The following is a 20,905-nucleotide window of genomic DNA, read 5'->3' as shown; positions in this document are numbered from 1 at the left end:
GTAGCTGCGGGTAAGGCATTCATTATGCAAAGCAAGCATGTGAAGGAAACTTCCCTTTTACTTACCCGAGTTCGGAGCTCTCCAGGAGCGTTCGCAAATCTTCCCCGCAGTGTACTAGATGCCGCGGAGTTTTACCGAGCTGAGGACGGGAGCTCGACAGAAAAGTTGTTCTGGTCTCAGTATACTGGGACCGAACACCCAATGCCCTTGAGTGACCAGCTGAAGCAGCTGGTCGAGCTTCATAAGGCGGCCGAACAGGCCATGAAGGGTCTTATAGTCCGGATGTGGCCTGGCGATCCCCTGCCTAGTAGCTACTTCGGTCTGGTGAGGCGGCTTGTGGATGCCTGCCCACGGCTTGAAGTCATAAAGTGGTCCGTCTGCATCGAGGGTGCACGCAGGGCTTTTGCCCGGGCGAAGGTGCACTGGGCGAAGCTGGACGCCGTAAAGCTGGTGAAGGAGGGGTCTCCGGAGGGCAAGGAGCATCGCTGCCCCGAAATGTATTATGACAGCGTCTTGAAGGGTTCCCGCCTTGTGGCGAAGGAATGTGCTAGAGATGTAATTTTTGAATGAACATGCTCATGTGATCCTGTAATGTGAAACGAGTTCATTTGTGCTATGCAATGCTTTTTTGAATTTAAAATATTACCTTCTGTGCAGCCGTTTATAAAATCTGAGAGTTGGCTAGTCGTCGGCTTCTGCCCCCATGTAACTAGTACTGGGGTCTTCGGGATAAACCTAAGCACTCTTTATCCCAATTTTGGGTCCTTCGAGGGAGGTGTTCAGCACAACGAACCAGACAATCGGACTATAAGGCTTTATCACTCTCACTTAGCCATAGAAGTCTACAATTTTAAATTTTGGTGAAGCCCCTAGTATTCGGAAGGACGAATTTGGGGCGCTATATACGCCTAAGTCGGGCAAGGCCGACTCGTCGCCTGAAGCGGAAAAAGTCTTTAAGGACTTGAGACCTCTTGAACAGCGACCAACTCTCGCCTTATCATGACAATTAGTTTTCGGCTTTCTCTACTGAGGTGCTCGTCCGGAAGAACCGGGACACAATCGCAGTAGTTCTTCCATCACTACCTTAGCCGATAGAGCGGAACGTAAGGTACCAAAACATGGGAGCCGGGCAAACCCAACTATTGACCCAAGACATGATTCGGAGCTGATGCATATAATGCTATAAGTTCGGGGTGCCGCACTGTCGAAAGTGTTCGGACTTCTCATGCCGTATTACGGGGTAAACGAAAGCCCCTGGCGTACTGACCGTACCAGAATGTATGGGTGCAAGTTGTCATAAATAAACATATAAGAAAAAGGTATGGATAATGCAATAATAGACTAATGCTATGCATTGTTATTTAAATAATACGTCGAAGCATACTGATACAAGTAGTGCAATAAGAAAAAAATAGGACTATTTGACATGTCCTATCCAAGGGAAAGCTGTGTATGGATAGTAAAAAGCAGGTATATCGATTGTTATTAGAGACCACCTGGGGGTTCCCTTGTACGTCTTAGCTTCTTGCCTCCTTGGTTGTTCCTTCCCATAATGTGTCCGGCAATCATACTGCCGGAAAGGGCTTCCAGAGAGTAAGGTCCTGAAAGAGAAAAAAATGATAAAGGTATGCAACCCCTAGGGCGGTTAAGCCGCATTGCCGGACGTGCCCTGATCGTGCCCCCGCCTATGCCCATGGTATTTTCAGTGCGTAATTATGTACGTGCATCACGGATTTCATCGCTTGACTGGGACTGGGATGGAGGCCGAATTTCTAGGCGAGCTCTGAATGTGCCAGGCGATCCTGTTGCAGGTTACTCCGGACTCGCTTGACGGTGTCCGGGGGTTGTATCACCGAATTGGTGGTTTGCCTTAAAAGGCTGCTTTGTGCTTCTGCTGCGAGGGCCGCAGTGTGCTCTTCCGTGCGGAGCGAGCGTTCCGTGTTTCCATTGACTGTTATGATCCCCGTAGGTCCTGGCATCTTGAGCTTGATGTATGCGTAATGCGGTACCGCATTGAATTTTGCAAATGCGGTTCGCCAGAGCAGTGCTGATAGCCACTGCGGAACGGGACGATATCAAAGATTAGCTCCTCGCTTCGGAAGTTTTCTGGAGATCCAAAGACCACTTCTAGTGTGATTGAGCCCGTGCAATGGGCCTCTATACCTGGGATGACGCCCTTAAAGGTGGTTTTGGTGGGTTTGATCCTCGAGGGATCTATACCTATTTTGCACACTGTATCCTGATAGAGCAAGTTCAGGCTGCTACCGCCGTCCATAAGGACTCGAGTGAGGTGAAATCCATCGATGATGGGGTCTAGGACCAATGCGGTGGATCCGCCATGACGGATACTAGTGGGGTGGTCCCTGCGATCGAAGGTGATCGGACAAGAGGACCATGGGTTGAACTTTGGGGCGATGGGCTCCATCGCATAGACGTCCCTTAGTGCACGCTTCCGTTCCCTCTTGGGAATGTGGGTTGCATATATCATGTTCACCGTCTTCACTTGTGGGGGGAACCTCTTCTGTCCTCCCGTGTTCGGCGGCCGGGGCTCCTCCTCGTCATCACTATGCAGCCCCTTGTCCTTGTTTTTGGCATTCAACTTGCCGGCCTGCTTGAACACCCAGCATTCTCTGTTGGTGTGATTGGCTGGCTTATCAGGGGTGCCGTGGATTTGACACGAGCGATCAAGTATATGATCCAAACTAGACGGGCCCGGAGTACTTCTTTTGAATGGCTTTTTCTGCTGACCGGATCTAGAGCCTCTGAATCCGGCATTGACTGTCGTATCATCGGCGTTATCGCCGTTGTTGCGGCGCTTGTGTCTGTTACGGCGTAGTCTGCCATTGACATCTTTGGTATCCGAAGTGCCCGGATTCCTTGATGTGTTGTTGCTGCGAGCCAGCCAGCTATCCTTGCCCGTGCAAAAGCGGGTCATGAGTGTCGTGAGGGCTGCCATAGACTTCGGCTTCTCCTGGCCGAGGTGCCGGGCGAGCCAGTCGTCACAGATGTTATGCTTGAATGCCGCTAAGGCCTCTACATCCGGACAGTCGACAATTTGGTTTTTCTTAGTTAGGAACCATGTCCAGAATTGCCTGGATGATTCCCCTGGCTGCTGAGTTATATGGCTCAAGTCATCAGCATCCGGTGGTCACACATAAGTGCCCTGGAAGTTGTCAAGGAATGCGTCTTCCAAATCCTCCCAACTGCCGACGGAGTCTGCTGGCAAGCTATTCAGCCAATGCTGAGCTGGTCCTTTGAGTTTTAGTGGGAGGTACTTGATGGCATGCAGATCATCACCGCGAGCCATGTGGATGTGGAGGAGGAAATCCTCAATCCATACAGCGGGATCTGTTGTACCATCATATGATTCGATATTTACGGGTTTAAAACCCTCTGGGAATTCGTGATCCATAACTTCATTACTGAAGCATAGGGGGTGTGCGGCGCCTCTGTGCCGGGCTATATCACGATGCAGTTCATATGAGTCTTGTCTGCTGTATTCGGCCCGGACGGATTTACTTTTAGTGTATCCGGCGTGATGGTCATCGTCCCGTGTTGGCGCGCGCCCCCGTGACCCGTATATCGACCTTGCATGTTTTGCCCTGCTTTCCAATACGTCTCGCAGGTCCCATGTGTTGCCCCGGGCCTTGGTATTTTTGTTTGAGTGGCGGCAGGGTGCAGGCTGAACTTCAGGCTGAAATGCCTCTCTATCTCGGCCACGAGGTGGCCCGCCAGCCGCATCATACGCTGGTGATGTAGGTTTCAATGCTTCCTCCTCGAGGTGAGGTAGCAACCTGCGCTTTGGGTAACTCTTGGAGGGGCGCTCGAGTTTGTATTCCTCGGCCGCAAGGACTTCGGTCCATCTGTCTGCTAGCAAATCTTGATCAGCTTGAAGCTGTTGTTGCTTTTTCTTCAAGCTATTTGCTGTGGCCATAAGCCGATGCTTGAAACGCTCCTGCTCGACGGGATCCTCAGGCACGATAAATTCTTCGTCGCCGAGGCTCACCTCATCTTCAGAGAGAGAGGCATGTAATTGTCCTCCTCCGATTCTCCATCTGCTGCCCGCTCTGGAGGGCTAGCTTGTTCACCCTCCCGCTCTAAATCGTGCCGGAGGGGATTGTTGTCGTCTTCGGCACTATCCGGAGTGTTATTGTCTCTTGTGCCGGTATCACTACTTTTGCTATGGCGGGACTTAGAGCGGGCCGCTGACGTCGGCGCTTGGGTTGCTTCGTGGAGGGGTCATCCTCCGCTGTCTCATCACCATTGCCTTCTTTGGGGGTGTCCACCATGTATATATATCATATGATGAGGTGGCGGTCCAGCGCCCTGTGGGCGGTGGTTCCTGTTCGTCTCCTGCATCATCGTCCATACCGTCAATGCCTTCGGAGTCGAAGTCGAGCATGTCGGTTAAATCGTCGATAGTGGCTACTAAGTGGGTGGTGGGTGGGGAGCGAATTTCTTCGTCGTCTGCATCCCATTCTAGCCGGACATAGTTCGGCCAAGGTTCTCCTGGCAAGGAGAGAGACCTTAATGAATTTAGCATGTTGCCAAAAGGTGAGTGCTGAAAGATATCCGCGGAGGTGAACTCCATGATCGGCGCCTAATCGGATTCGATAGGCATGGACGTAGGCGGCTCGGAGTCCGTGGCTGGAGACGAATCCAGTGGTTCGGCAACACGACTTTCGTAAGGGGTGAAGTCAGTATCCGGCTCTATCGCCACTGAGAGTCCGGCCTCCATGGCAGGGTCTATCCACCCCTCCTCGGATGGCGCAATTTGCTCCAGATTGAAGGCCAGAGTAGTTGCAGGTGTGATATCCCGAACATTGTCCGACGGCAGAGCTAAATCATGCTCGTCGTGATCGTGCGGCGCACCTGGTATAGGCTCGAATCCATCGAAGATCAAGTCTCCGCGGATGTCTGCAGTGTAGTTCGAATTTCCGAACCTGACCTGATGGCCAGGGGCATAGCTCTCGATCTGCTCCGGATGGCCAAGCGAGTTGGCCCGCAGTGCGAAGCTGCCGAATACAAAGATCTGTCCGGGGAGGAAAACCTCACCCTGGACCACATCATTCCCGATGATCGAAGGAGCCATCAAGCCTTACAGTGATGGCACAGTGGAACTCTCAATTAAAGCACCAATGTCGGTGTCAAAATCGACGGATCTCGGGTAGGGGGTCCCGAACTGTGCATCTAAGGCGGATGGTAACAGGAGGCGGGGGACACGATGTTTACCCAGGTTCGGGCCCTCTCGATGGAGGTAATACCCTACTTCCTGCTTGATTGATCTTGATGATATGAGTATTACAAGAGTTGATCTACCACGAGATTGTAGAGGCTAAACCCTAGAATCCAGTCTATGGTATGATTGTTGTCGTCCTACAGACTAAACCCTCCGGTTTATATAAACATCGGAGGGGGCTAGGGTTACACAGAGTCGGTTACAAGGAAGAAGATCTACATATCCGTATTGCCAAGCTTGCCTTCCACGCCAAGGGAAGTCCCATCCGGACATGGGACGAAGTCTTCAATCTTGTATCTTCATAGTCCAACAGTCCGACCAAAGGATATAGTCCGGCTGTCCGGAGACTCCCTAATCCAGGACTCGCTCACCGGGGCTACATGCATGACCTGCGAGACGTATTGGAACACAAAGTAGCACATACAAGATCGATCTACGGATCATGGGGGCGCACCCCAACACGTGACGGCGACCGTCACGCTGGATATACTAAAAGCAAATCCGGCCGTGCCGAATACAGCAGACAAGACTTATTTGAACTACGTCGCGATGTAGCCCGACATAGAGGCGCTGGACACCCCCTATGCTTCACTGATGAAGTAATGGACCATGAATTCCCATAAGGGTTTAAACCCGTGAACATTGAATCATATGATGGTACTACAGACCCCGCGGTATGGATAGATGATTTCTTCCTCCACATTCACATGGCCCGCGGGGATGATCTACACGCCATCAAGTATCTCCCACTAAAACTCAAAGGGCCAGCTCGGCATTGGCTGAATAGCTTGCCGGCAAACTCCATCGGAAGTTGGGAGAACCTGGCAGACGCATTCCTGGACAACTTCCAGGGCACTTATGTGCGACCACCGGATGCTGATGATTTAAGGCACATAACCCAACAGCCCGGAGAGTCAGCCAGGAAATTCTGGACTCGGTTCCTAACTAAAAAGAACCAAATTGTTGACCGTCCGGATGCCGAAGCCCTACCATCCTTTAAACATAACATCCGTGACGAGTGGCTTGCCCGACATCTCGGCCAAGAGAAGCCAAAATCTATGGCAGCCCTCACGACACTCATGACCCGCTTTTGCACGGACGGGGATAGCTGGTTGGCCCATAGCAACAACACAACAAGCAATCCTAGCACATCAGAGGCCAGATATAGCAACGACAAACCCCGACGCAACAAACACAAGCGTCGCAAAAATGGTGGTAATGCCGAAGCTACGACAGTCAATGCTGGATTTAGTGGCTCTAAGTTTGGTCAGCGGAAAAGGCCATTCAAAAATGACAATTCGGGCCCATCCAGTCTGGACTGCATACTCGACCGCCCATGCCAAATTCATGGCACCCCAATTACACCAGCCAATCATACCAACAGAGAATGCTGGGTCTTCAAACAAGCCAACAAGTCAGGTGCCGAAAACAAGGAGAAGGGGTCTCAAAGCGATGATGGCGATGAGGAGCCCAGATCACCGAATACAGGAGGGCAAAAGAAATTTCCCTCGCAAATCCAAACGGTGAACGTGGTAAATGCCACCCACACTCCCAACCCGGACCGGATGCGCACCCTTAGGGATGTCGACTTAATAGAATCAGTCTCCCCACAATATAAACTAGGGCCGATCAACTTCAACCGCACAGATCGTCCGGCTAATACCAATTAGGGCAATTCAGCCGCACTAGTCCTCGACCCAATAATTGACGAGTTCCACCTCACACGAGTCCTTATGGACGGAGGCAGTAGTCTAAACCTACTTTACCAAGACACAGTGTGCAAGATGGGCATCGATTATTCAATGATCAAGCCCACTAAAGCCACCTTTAAAGGCATTATACCAGGTGTGGAGGCTAGCTGTACAAGCTCTATCGCTCTTGAGGTAGTCTTCGGATCACCGGGAAATTACCGTGCCGAAGAGTTAATCTTCGACATCGTCCCCTTTTGCAGTGATTATCAGGCACTGCTCAGACGAACCGCGTTCGCTCGATTCAACGTGGTGCCACATTATGCCTACCATAAGTTCAAGATGCCTGGTCTGCACGGCATCATCATGGTTAATGGCAAGGCCGAACTCCCCCTCGGTACCAAAAAGTATACCACTGCTTTAACATCAGAAGCAACGAGTGGCACCCTTCAATCGGACCTCGAGTCAATGGACAAGCTCCCGGACACCGGCAAAGGACTCCGAACTACTTCGTGACAGGATAGCCCGACTCATCCAGAGCTCAATTATACACTCCGGCGAAAGCCAGGACGGGCCACATACTGCGGCTCAACCGCTCTGCGGCACACAAACACATCTTGTTCTTTATAGGTTCATTTTTGCCCAGGCAGGGACCGGCTATATGGAAACAGCTCGAACGCGCAAGGGAATCCTTAGATATTCCCCTCGATAACCATCCGACTGCACTCTGTATCCGCACACAGCTTCTTCCCGCCTGGTCTCAGTATGTTCCGCAGTCACTTTCTCTTTTTATTACTTTACATGTACTCATACGCGTCGACGTATTATTCAAATACAACATGTGGATTTATATGACGCTTATCTGCCATTATCTCTTATTGAAATTCTTTTGTCAAATGGCATCCGTACACCATGATATGCTTTAATATGCCAGGGGCTTATACGGCAATAAAGTCCGAACACCTTAATGGAAGTTTGGCACCCCGAACTTATAGCATTATATGCATCAGCTCCGAATCATGTCTTGGGTCAAATGTTGGGTTTGCCTGGCTCCCATGTTCTGTGCCTTATGTTCCGCTATATCGGCTAAGGCGGCATAGGGAGAACTACTACGATTGTGTCCCGGTTCTTCCGGATGAGCACCTCAGTAGAGAAAGCCAAAAACTGACTATCATGATAAGGCGAGAGCTGGTCAGCTGTTCGAGAGGTTGTAAAATCTTTAAGGATTCCTCCCGCATAATGCCATAACCAATGCAGCGTCTGATGGATCGGCTTTTCTTCCGATTAGGTGCTTATAGAGCCCCTCGTGCGGTCTTCCGAACACCAGGGGCTGCGCCTACCTTCCTTTTCTAAAGCTCCTATGGCTAAGTGAGAGTGATAAAGCTCTATAGTCCGATTGCCTGGTTCGTTGTGCTGAACACCTCCTTCGAAGGACGCAAAACTGGGATAAAGAGTGATCAGGTTTATCCCGAACACCCCCGTACTTCCTACGTGGGGGCAGAAGCCGACGACTGGACAACTCTCAGGATTAATATATAAAACGGCCGCGCAGGAGGATAAACTTTCATATAACAGGCAATAAATAATAGAAATGACCTTGTTCAACATTACAAAGGACAACATGATTGTATTCATGGAAATATAATGTCCTTGGTGCATTGCTCCGCCGCAAGGCAGGACACTTTCATAATATAACTCAGGCTTGCGGTGCTCCTTTCCCTCCAGCGGTCCCTCGGTCACCAGCTTTTCAGCATCCATCTTCCCCAAGTGCACCTTTGCACGGGCGAAGGCCATTCGCGCACCCTCTGTACAGACCGACCGCTTGACGACATCAAGTTGAGGGCAGGCACTCGCAAGCCGCTTCACGAGCCCGAAGTAGCTGCTTGGAATCGGCTCAGCGGGCCATAGCCGGATAATCAAATCCTTCATGGCTAGCTCCGCCACCTTATGCAGTTCGATCAGCTATTTCAGTTGATCGGCAAAAGGCACCGGACAATTCGGTGCCAGATACTGTGACCAGAAGAGCTTATCCGTAGTGTTCCTTTCTTTGGCTTGGTAGAATTGTGCGGCATCAGATATGCTGCGTGGCAGCTCCGCAAATACCCCGAGAGAAATCCGAATTCAAGATTAGAAACATGATTTTCTCCCCAAACACTTGCCATACATGGAACAAGCCTTACCCACCGCGATCTCCCTTGCCTCTTGGATCTCCTGCAAGGCACCTTGGGTTTCCCCCTGGGCATCGCATGCGGCCTGATGAGCCTTGGTAAGTTCGGATTCTTTCTCCGTTAGACTCTGCTCCAAGGCCTTGCATCTTCTCACGACCTCTTGAAGCTCTTGCTCAGCTTCAATAACCCTGTCCTCGTGCTTCTCACGAAGAGCCCGCTCTGTGGCTGTCTTTCTCTCAGCCTCGGCAACAGCCTTCTTAAGAGCCTCGACTTCGGTCATCGCCCCTGGCGCAAATCATAAAACATATTTTAAATTCGTTCGCAATGAACGTGAGCAAGGTTTGTGCATACCTTGTTTATCCTCCAGCTGCCTTTTCAACTGGCCCAATTCTTCTGTGGCCCGCTCCAGACTTTGATTTAGTCCGGAGACCTCCACAGTATGAGAGGCGGCAGTCGCTATAGACGCCTGTTTATAAAAGAAGAGAGGTAAATGTCATCAAGTGAGTCTTCTGCGAACATAGATTTGATCTTCTGTCCGATTCTTTCTCTCACCGAACAGTGTATCAGGGGCTGCAATCTATACTATGACACAATTCGAATACTCATAAAACATACCTCAAAGCCTCTTATAAGGCTAATACAGGCTTCATTCAGTCCACTCCCCGCAGACTGAATCTTCTCAATCACCGCACCCATAAGGGCACGGTGTTCATCGACGATGGAGGTGCTTTTCAGCGCCGCCAATAAAGTATCCATCACCTCTGGTTGGACAGAGGTTGCCGGTGGAACAGGTACACCCCCTCTAGCCGAGGGAGGCCGTCTGCCTGACTCTGGAACCATATTGGTGTCCGGAATTGCGTCCGGCTGGGGGCCAAATTCAAGATGGCTCCCGCCGACGACGCCCATGGGAGCCTTCTCTCCCATGTGTCCGGCCCCTGAAGTTTGACCTCCTGGCGCCACCTTGGCAATCTCCCCCCTCCTTGGCCTGGGTCCTCCTGGGACAAAGCCTCGGTGTCATTCACATGTTTGGGGGAAGGGGCCTTCGGGGGTGTCCCGCTCTCCATAGTGTCCGAGCCTAGCAAATCCTCTGACGAGGATTGCTCCGCGCGGGACCTCACCAGACTGCAAAAAGTATGGCCCAGATTAAAATATTGTGCCATGATGAGTTTGGATGCATAAACGTGTTCGGATTTTATATACTCATGAGTTCACCAGGGGCTGAGCCCTGGGATCCCACTCTGGGCTGCTATCAGCGGCGGTGGACTCCTCTGGAAGAGGAGTTTTTCCCTTCTTAGGCGACTCGGCCTCCAACAATGTGGAGGCTGTCCTTTTCTTTCTTCCCCCCGCTGGGGATTCGTCTTCCTCCTCCTCCTCGTCCTCTTCGGAGGAAGAACGGGCATTGGAGTCTTCAGATATTGTGTCCGAGGCGCCACGATGACGGAGGCCGCCCCTGGTCTCCTTGGCCCCTCTCTCGGCCTTCTTCTTTGGCGCCTTGTAGGGCGCCGGGACCAGCATATTCGTTAGAAGCGGGCCGGCCGGTTATTCAGGTAGCGGGGCCGGACAGTAGATCCGCCCCGCCTTCTTTGTATATCCCTAGGAGAGTTGTGGAAAACACATTAAGAGTTTCCCTTGGGTTATGCGAATAAAACTTATAATGGCTTACCGAACTTGCGGGGCGGGACAGGTGGTACCCGCGGTCCTCGGCTAAGTCCGGCCATGATTTGCCGGACTTAAAAAGCACCTTCCAGATATCTTTGTGTGAGGAGCCAAAGAGCTCTCGCAGGGTCTGGTGCTTGGCCGGGTCGAATTCCCATAAATTGCAAGCCCGGTGTTGACAAGGAAGGATCCGGCGAACTAACATCACCTGGACTACATTGACAAGTTTGATATTCTTGTCTTCCATATTCTTGACACGCATCTGGAGCGCCGACAGCTCATCGGACGAAGATCAATCCAGGCCCTTCTTGGGCCAGGACGTAAGCCGTAGGGGGGCTCCGGGTCGGAAATTAGGAGCAGCAGCCCATTTCGTGCCGCGCGACTCAGTGATGTAAAACCACAGCTGCTGCCACCCTTTGACGGAATCATTGAAAGTACCTATTGGCCATGTGACGTTGGGCATCTTGCTCACCATGGCGCCTCCGCACTCAGCGTGCTCACCGCCTACTACCTCGGGCTTCACATTAAAGATCTTCTGCCATAAGCCGAAGTGTGGCGAGATGCGGAGAAAGGCCTCGCACACGATGATGAACATCGATATGTTGAGGAAGGAATTGGGGGATAGATCATGAAAATCGATCCCATAGTAATACATGATGCCACAAATGGATGGGTGGAGGGGAAACCCCAGCCCGCGGACAAAATGAGGGAGTAAAACAACCCTCTCGTGGGGTTCCGGAGTAGGGACAATCTATCCTGCCGTCGGGAGACGGTGGCTGATTTTCCGGGCCAGGTACCCAGCCTCCCGAAGCTTTTTGATATCCTTCTCCCGAGCAGTAGAGGCTATCCGTTTGCCTCCTGCTCCGGATCCAGACATTTTCAGAAGGCCTTTGTGACCGGAGAGGACGAACGCTTGGGCGCTGGGGCTTGAGCTGAGGGGAATGGATAAAGTAGAAGAAGAAGGCGTGGGTGAAAAAGGGGAGTCCTTATCTCCTTATAAAGGCGGCAGGGATCCAGCGCCTCCCCACTTGCCCGGTAAACTCACTTATTCCCCAAGCGTCGCGCTAAAGACGCGGTTGGATTACCCATACCCGTATTGATGAGAATCCTGAGATAGGGGGACACGATCTCTGCTTCGATAAGACATGCCCATAAAACCGCCTCGCGACATGCGCAATAGCTGGTTAGGGAGAATGGTTCGAATAAAGACCGGATCGTGGCGTGGGGTCATGTTAGGAAAAGTTGTCAGCGGATTAGATTTGTGGAATATTGTACTCTCTACGGTGGTATGTGGGATTTGTTTTGCAGAGCCGAACACGATCCTTGTGTTCAAAATCTTCTATGGAGTATTCGGAGAAGGAACCCGCCTTGCAATGCCAAAGACAATCTGCGCGCCGGACTCATCGTCATTGAAGCCTGGTTCAGGGGCTACTGAGGGAGTCCTGGATTAAGGGGTCCTTGGACAGCCGGACTATATACTTTTGCCGGACTGTTGGACTATGAAGATACAAGATTGAAGGCTTCGTCCCGTGTCCGGGTGGGATTCTCCTTTGCGTGGAATGCAAGCTTGGCGATTCGGATATGTAGATCTCCTTCTGTGTAACCGACTCTGTGTAACCCTAGCCCCCTCCAGTGTCTATATAAACCGGAGGGTTTAGTCCGTAGGATAACAACAATTATAATCATAGGCTAGCTTCTAGGGTTTAGCCTCTACGATCTCGTGGTAGATCAACTCTTGTAATACTCATATCATCAAGATCAATCAAGTAGGAAGTAGGGTATTACCTCCATCAAGAGGGCTCAAACCTGGGTAAACATTGTGTCCCCCACCACCTGTTACCATCAGCCTTAGACGCACAGTTTGGGACCCCCTACCCGAGATCCGCCGGTTTTGACACCGACATGTAGCTCTTTGGTGATTTGTCCTTCCTCTTCGAATCCTTGATTCTCCGAGAGGGTCTTCATTCATAACAATCATCTCTACTCCTTCTCTCTCTTGGTGGTGATTCTTCTCTTCTACTTATTTTGGGAGAATCTTCTCTTCTTTTGTAAGGAGCCGTACACTCATTTGAATAGTGTCCGGGTCTTCCACAATTGTAGCAGTTACGCTCACGACTAGAAGATCTTTTGTCATTGTAGGACCTTGACTTGGAACTTCTTTCCTTGCTTCTACTCTTGTAGAACTTGTTGAAGTTCTTCACCATTTGGCTCAATTCTTCATTGAAGGTTTGCTTCTCATTTGATGATGTAGGGGCATCAAATGAGGCTTTGTAGGCACCACTTGACTTGTTGTGGAGCTCTTCCTTATCCTTGAGTGACATCTCATGAGCAAAAATTCTTCCAATGACTTCCGTTGGCTTGAGATCTTTGTAGTTGGGCATCATTTGGATCAATGTTCACTTGGTATCATATTTTCCATCCAAGGCTCTTAGGATCTTCTTGATGATGAATCTATCGGTCATCTATTCACTTCCTAAGCCGGCAATCTCATTTGTGATGAGAGCAAGCCTAGAGTACATTTCAGCGACACCTTCACCATCCTTCATTTTGAACTTGTCAAGTTGACTTTGAAGCACATCCAATTTGGATTTCTTGATGGAGTCGGTACCTTTGTGCATATCAATCAAAGTATCCCAAATTTCCTTTGCATTCTCAAGACGACTGATTTTGTTGAATTCTTCGGGGCACAATCCGTTGAAGAGAATATCACAAGCTTGAGCATTGTATTGCAACATCTTCAAATCTTCCACGGTAGCTTCACGGTTCGGTTCTCTCCCATCAAAGAATTCACCACGCAAGCCAATACACACAATAGCCCAAACGACGGGGTTATGTCCAAGAATATGCATTTTCATCTTATGCTTCCAACTAGAAAAATTAGTACCATCAAAGTAAGGACCTCTATGGTGGTAATTTCCTTCGCTAGACGCCATACTCTCCTAGGTTGTGAAACCAAGGCCATAACCACAAAAAGCTATGGAAATAAAAGCAAATGGAGACCAAAGCTGTGATACCACTTGTAGGATCGAAAGTATGTCTAGAGGGGGGGGGGGTGATTAGACTACTTGACCAAATAAAAATCTAGCCTTTTCCCAATTTTAATTCTTGGCAGACTTTAGCAACTTAGCACAAGTCAAGCAATCAACCTACACATGCAATTCTAAGAGTATAGTAGTGGAAAGTAAAACAATTGCATATGAAGGTAAAGGGAGGAGTTTGGAGGGAGCAAACTGTAACACCCTCGATGCGACTATCGCTCCCACGTGTCGAGGCACGGCTTAGAGACATAATCGCATTGAAGGCATATGTCGCAAGTTAGGCAATCTTCACAACATCCCATGTAATGTAATAATAAAAAGGGAGATAACATAGTTGGCTTACACTCGCCATGTCAATAAAGTGCATAAATAACATTGCATCAACCAAACACTCATGGCCCGACTACGGCGCCAAAATAAAGAGAACCCAACATGCGACAACGGTCCCAATCACCCCAACTGGGCACCACTACTGATCATCGGGAAAGGAAACACAGTATCGTTGAGAGTCTTCGTCGAACTCCCACTTGAGCTCATACGCGTCTCCTGGAGTGGAATCATCAGGCCCTGCATCTGGTGTAATAGTAATCTGTGAGCCACGGGGACTCAGCAATCTCGCACCCTCGCGATCAAGACTATTTAAGCTTATAGGTAAGGCAAGGTAAAATATGAGTGGAGCTGCAGCAAGCGACTAGCAAGTATGGTGGCTAACTTATTCGCAAAAGAGAGCGAGAAGAGGAGGCAAAGCACGAGCGAGAAGCTAGAGAACAACCTGCGCAAACATTACTCCAACACCGTTTCCACTTCCCGGACTCCGCCGAGAAGAGGCCATCATGGTAACACACTCAGTTGATTCATTTTAATTAAATTAAGGTTCAAGTTATCTACAACCGGACATTAACAAATTCCCATCTGCCCATAACCGCGGGCACGGCTTTCGAAAGTTCAATCCCTGCAGGGAGTCCCAACTTAGCCCATGACAAGCTCTCACGGTCAACGAAGTAATAGACCTCCTCCCAAGACGTTCTGATCAGACTCGGTATCTTGGTTACTCAAGACACTTCGACAGGTTAAAACAAGACCAGCAACACCGCCCAAATGTGCTGACAAATCCCGATAGGAGCTGCACATATCTCTTTCTTAGGGCACACTCAGATGAGACATCCTACGAGTAAAACCAACCCTCAAGTTGCCCCGAGGTGGCCCCGCAGTCTACTCGGTCGGACCAACACTCAGAGGAGCACTGGCCCGGGGGGGGGGGGGGGGTTAAAATAAGATGACCCGCGGGCTCCGGAAACCCAAGGGAAAAAGAGGCTAGGTGGCAAATGGTAAGACCAAGGTTGGGCATTGCTGGAAAAGCTTTAATCAAGGCGAAATATCAAGGGGTTCCCATTATAACCCAACCGCATAAGGAACGCAAAAATCCGGGAACATAACACCGATATGATGGAAACTAGGGTGGCAAGAGTGGAACAAAACACTAGGCGAGAGGCCGAGCCTTCCACCCTTTACCAAGTATATAGATGCATTAAGATAACATGGCAATATAATGATATCCCAACAAGTAAATAAAAGATGTTCCAACAAGGAACGGTCTCCAATCTTCACCTGCAACTAGCAACGCTATAAGAGGGGCTGAGCAAAGCAGTAACATAGCCAATCAACGGCTTTCTAGGACATGGTGGGTTAGAGGTTTGACATGGAAATTTGGGAGGCTTGCAAGCAAGTGGTAGGCATCGTAGCAATGGCATAGCAAAAGAGCGAGCAAACTAGCATAGCAAAGATACTAGTGATTTCGAGGGTATGATCATCTTGCCTGCACAGTTGTCAGAGTTGACTGGATCCTCAAAAGAAAACTCAACGGGATCCTCGTTAGCGAACTCGTCTCCCGGCTCTACCCAAACAAGACAAACAAGCAACAAGGATACAATCAACCACGTGCAAGAACAAGCAATAGGATGAAATGATGACATGCTATGCGGGATGCGATGCGGGATGCAAAATGCAAGATATGATAGGAAATGCATGAACCTGGCCTCAACTTGGAAATCCAAGTGTGCCACTGGAAAGATGAGATGAAATCGCTTGAAAACGATATAAAGAACACCGGAATCGGAGTTACGGTTTGGAAATGGCAAGCGATTCAAATATGACACCGGTCTGCGATTTACAGCAAGTAGGCATCTAAATGCAACGAAATGAACATGCTACAACCACCAAACATGACAACAAAATACATGGCAGGGAAGCATTCAAGATGCTTAACAAAAGTCTAGCACTGAGCTCGATACACTCACCACGGTGCAAGTCATGGCAAGACAAGCATACATCCCTTAAGAAGGCACAAAATGCAAGCTAGACATGGCAAGAACAATGGTATAGCATGCACGGATCAACTACAATAACATCGGCAAAATCGCAAACAAGTTGACGATCCGCCCAGATTCGCAACGAAGGAAAAGTAGAGCTCGATTGACTCAAGCTAGGGTGCTCCATAATTGCAAACAAAGACATGGATGGATATAGTACTACAATATTAACAAAACATCCTTACTGATCATCCTCAAAAGAGGCACGGATCACTAGGAAACAACATGAACATATGGCATCGTGAGATAAACAGCTCCAGGACTTAGTAATTTACTAAGTCCCTGAAAACAGAATTAGCAAGTGCACCACTTTGCAAGCTTGCACAAGTCACCACACACATCCTAAAAATACATGGGTTGCACCTCTGGAAAGATGAGAAACCTTAACAAAACATATGAAGAACTCACGGGCATATCATGCACACATTATCATGCAAAAATGACAAAAGTGCTAAACGAAGTAACAGATCTGACAATTAACTCAAGTAGCCCTCTTCTAACAGCATTTCGGGCATCAAGATAAGCTCAAATTAAAATGATGCAATGGTATGAAATGATGTACCCTCTGAGGTGAACATTTTGATATGCTATATGCATGAATCGGAGCTACGGATGCAAAGTTACGGAGTCTGAAACATGGGCATATGAACTATAATACCGGACATAGTGAAAAAAAACTACCCGGATTAGGGTTACCGAGCAACCCGATCCAGATCTGTATCGCCTTCACAGCGCTGCGGTGAAGCGAGATGGCGGGACGAAGACGGCATCCGCGGATGCGAGGTAGCCGGGCGGTGGCGGCGGCGCAGGGCCGCGTGCTCCGGGCGGCGGCGGCAGTCGGCAAGGCGGCGACGGCGGGCGAGGCGGCGGCGGCGGGCGGCGGGCGGAGCCCAGGCGCGGCGGAAGCGGCGGGTGCCGGCGTGGCGAGGGGGCGCGGAGCGGGACTACGGCCGGGGAGGCGGGCGGCGAGCGGCGAGGGGGCTGCAGGGGGGCCTCCGGGCGCCGGGCGGCGGCGCGGCGCGGCGGCCGCCAGTGGGCACCCTGGTAGCGCGCGGCGGCTGCTGCGACGCCTGGCGCGACTTTTTGTCCGCGGCGCGGGACGGCAATGGAGCTAGGGTTTCGGGGGGTGATTAAGATAGTTCCGGATTTCGGGGGTTCTTCTAAATAGACATAGAGGGAGCTAGGAGAGTCCAAATGAGGTGTGGTTTTCGGCCACGCGATCGTGATCGAACGCTCTAGATGATGGAGCAGAGTTTGGTGGGTTTTGGGCCAAATTGGAGGGGTGTTGGGCTGCAACACACACGAGGCCTTTTCGGTCCCTCGGTTAACCGTTGGAGTATCAAACGAAGTCCAAATGATACGAAAGTTGACAGGCGGTCTACTGGTAGTAAACCAAGGCCGCTTGGCAAGTCTCGGTCCAATCCAGAAATATTTAATCCCCACACACGAAAGAAAGCTAGAAATGACCACCGGAGGAGAGCGAAGCGCCGGAATGCGAAACGGACAACGGGGAAAATGCTCGAATGCATGAGACGAACACGTATGCAAATGCAATGCACATGATGACATGATATGAGATGCATGACAAGGACAACAACACACGGAGACAAAGACCCAAACCCGAGGAAATAAATATAACTTAATGCCGGAAATGGCAAGAGTTAGAGTACAAATAGGGAAAGTTACATCCGGGGTGTTACAACACTCCACCACTACGAAAGGATCTCGTCCCGAGATCTAGGACTGAAAGAACGCCGGGTACTCAGAACGGAGGTGATCCTCGCGTTCCCAGGTAGCTTCACAGTCGGAATGGTGTGACCACTTGACTTTGAGAAATTTGATTGACTTGTTGCGAGTCTTGCGTTCAGTCTCTTCAAGAATAGTAACTGGGTGCTCACGATAAGATAGATCTTCTTGGAGCTCAATGTCCTCGAAGTTGACGGTGCGGTCAGGAGTCTTGAAGCACTTTCGAAGCTGAGAGACATGGAACACGTCATGAACATTTGCAAAGTTTGAAGGAAGCTCGAGTTGATAGGCGAGGTCGCCTCTCTTGTTGACAATCTTGAAAGGTCCCACGTATCTAGGGGCAAGCTTCCCTTTGAGACCGAAGCGACGAGTACCTTTCATAGGAGAGACACGGAGGTAAACATGATCTCCGATCTCGAAAGCCAAATCACGGTGCTTACTATCATAGTAGCTCTTCTGGCGGGATTGGGCTGCTTTGAGGTTATCACGAATGACTTTGCACATTTCTTCTGCCTCTGTGATTAAGTCATTACCCAAAAGCTGACGTTCACCGGTTTCAGACCAGTTGAGAGAGGTACGGCACTTCCTGCCATACAGAATTTCAAATGGGGCCTTGCCCGAACTTGCTTGAAGACTGTTGTTGTAGGAGAATTCAGCATAAGGAAGACAATCCTCCCACTTCATGCCGAAGGAGATCACACAAGCCCTGAGCATATCTTCAAGAATCTGGTTGACACGCTCGACTTGACCGCTTGTTTGAGGATGGAAAGCTGCGCTGAAGCGGATGTTCGTGCCCATGGCCTTGTAAAAAGAATCCCAAAACTTGGAGGTAAAGATGCTGCCACGGTCTGAAGAGATGACTTGAGGAATACCGTGCAGAGAGACAATACGAGAGGTATAGAGTTCCGTCAATTGAGCTGCAGTGATCGACTCTTTGATAGGCAGAAAATGAGCCACTTTGGTGAGTTTGTCGATGACAACAAATATAGCATCATTGCCACGCTTGGACTTTGGAACCCAGTCACGAAGTCCATTTCAATGTGGTCAAACTTCCATTCTGGAATGGCAAGAGGTTGGAGGAGACCAGCTGGCCTTTGGTGTTCTGCTTTCACTCTTCTGCAGACATCACATTCATTCACGAATTGAGCGATCTCGCGCTTCATTCGAGTCCACCAATAAGCTTGCTTAAGGTCCTGATACATCTTCGTGCTCCCAGGGTGGATGGAGAGGAGAGAATTGTGAGCCTCGTTCATGATCACTTTACAGAGGTCACCTTTGGGCACAACAATACGATCCTCGAAGAAGAGAGTGTCCTTGTCATCAAGGCGGTAGCACTTGTACTTGGACTGACTCTTGGCAATCCCAATCTTCACCTTTTTCACCATAGCATCAAGAAGCTGGGCTTGGCGAATCTGGTCTTCCAAGGTAGGAGAGACTTGAAGGTTGGCGAGGAAACCTTGAGGAACGACTTGCAGATTAAGTTTGCGGAAAGCTTCACAAAGCTCGAGTTGATAAGGCTTGAGAATCAGACTATTGCTATAAGCTTTCCTTATCAAAGCGTCCGCAATCACATTGGCCTTGCCTGGAGTATACTCAATACTCGGATTATACTCTTGAATCATTTCGACCCATCGAGTTTGCCTGAGGTTGAGATTAGGCTGAGTGAAGATGTACTTGAGACTCTTGTGATCGGTGAAAATGTCCACTTTTCTTCCCAATAGAAGATGTCTCCAAGTCAAAAGAGCGTGCACAACTGCCGCCAACTCGAGATCATGAGTGGGGTAGTTCTTCTCATTAGGCTTCAACTGGCGAGATGTATAAGCAACAACTTTCTTCTCTTGCATCAATACTGCGCCAAGACCTTGGAGAGAGGCATCACAAAAGACCTCGTACGGCTTGGATTCATCAGGCGGAGTCAGAACTGGAGCAGTGATCAATTTCTCTTTCAAAGTGTTGAAAGCAATATCACACTCCGGAGACCAAACGTACTTGACGTGCTTCTGGAGAAGATTAGAGAGAGGCTTCGCGATCTTAGAAAAGTTTTCAACGAATCTTCGGCAATAGCTTGCGAGACCGAGAAAACTGCGGAGTTGCTTCATGTTCTGAGGAGGTTCCCAATTCACAATTGCAGACACCTTCTCAGGATTCACGGAAATGCCCTTGGCAGAGATGATATGACCAAGATAAAGAACCTCATCGAGCCAAAATTCACACTTGGAGAACTTGGCGTAGAACTGATGTTCTCTGAGCTTATCAAGAACCAAACGCAATGCTTGGCATGATCTTCCTTGTTCTTCGAGAAAACCAGAATGTCGTCGAGATAGACCAAAACGAAATCATTGGTGTAGGCATTGAAGATGAAGTTCATCATGCGAGAGAACGTCGGAGGAGCGTTGGCGAGGCCAAAAGACATGACAGTGTATTCATATGAACCAAAGCTTGTTCTGAATGCTGTCTTGGGAATATCTTCTTCACGAATGCGAATCTGATGATAACCCATACAGAGATCAAGCTTGGAGAATACTTGGGCACCTTTGAGTTGTTCGAACAGCTCATTGATGTTGGGAAGTGGGTATTTGTTCTTGATGGTCTTCTTGTTCACTGGACGGTAATCAACACAAAGTCGGTCCGTTCCATCCTTCTTCTTCACAAAAAGAACACCACAACCCCACGGAGAAGAACTAGGCCGGATGAGACCCATTTTCTCTTGCATATCGAGTTGCTTCTTCAGCTCTTTCAACTCTTCAGGTCCGAGCTTGTAAGGACATTTGCACACAGGTTCCGTACCAGGCTCAAGATCAATAATGAATTCAACTGGCCGGTGCGGAGGCATTCCTGGAAGCTCTTCTGGAAAGACGTCTTGATATTCGCAAACGACTGGAATTTGAGAGATGGCATCCAATTCACCCTTCTCATTGAGAGAAAATAGACAGATAGTATCATCACGAGCGGCAAAGACAATTACATTCTCAGACGAATGAGTCAATTGAATCTGCCTGGC

The sequence above is a fragment of the Triticum aestivum genome, chromosome 2A, assembly GCF_018294505.1.
Source record: "Triticum aestivum cultivar Chinese Spring chromosome 2A, IWGSC CS RefSeq v2.1, whole genome shotgun sequence".
Taxonomy (NCBI): domain Eukaryota; kingdom Viridiplantae; phylum Streptophyta; class Magnoliopsida; order Poales; family Poaceae; genus Triticum; species Triticum aestivum.
The sequence above is the reverse complement of the archived record's forward strand: the minus strand, read 5'-3'. Positions refer to the sequence as shown.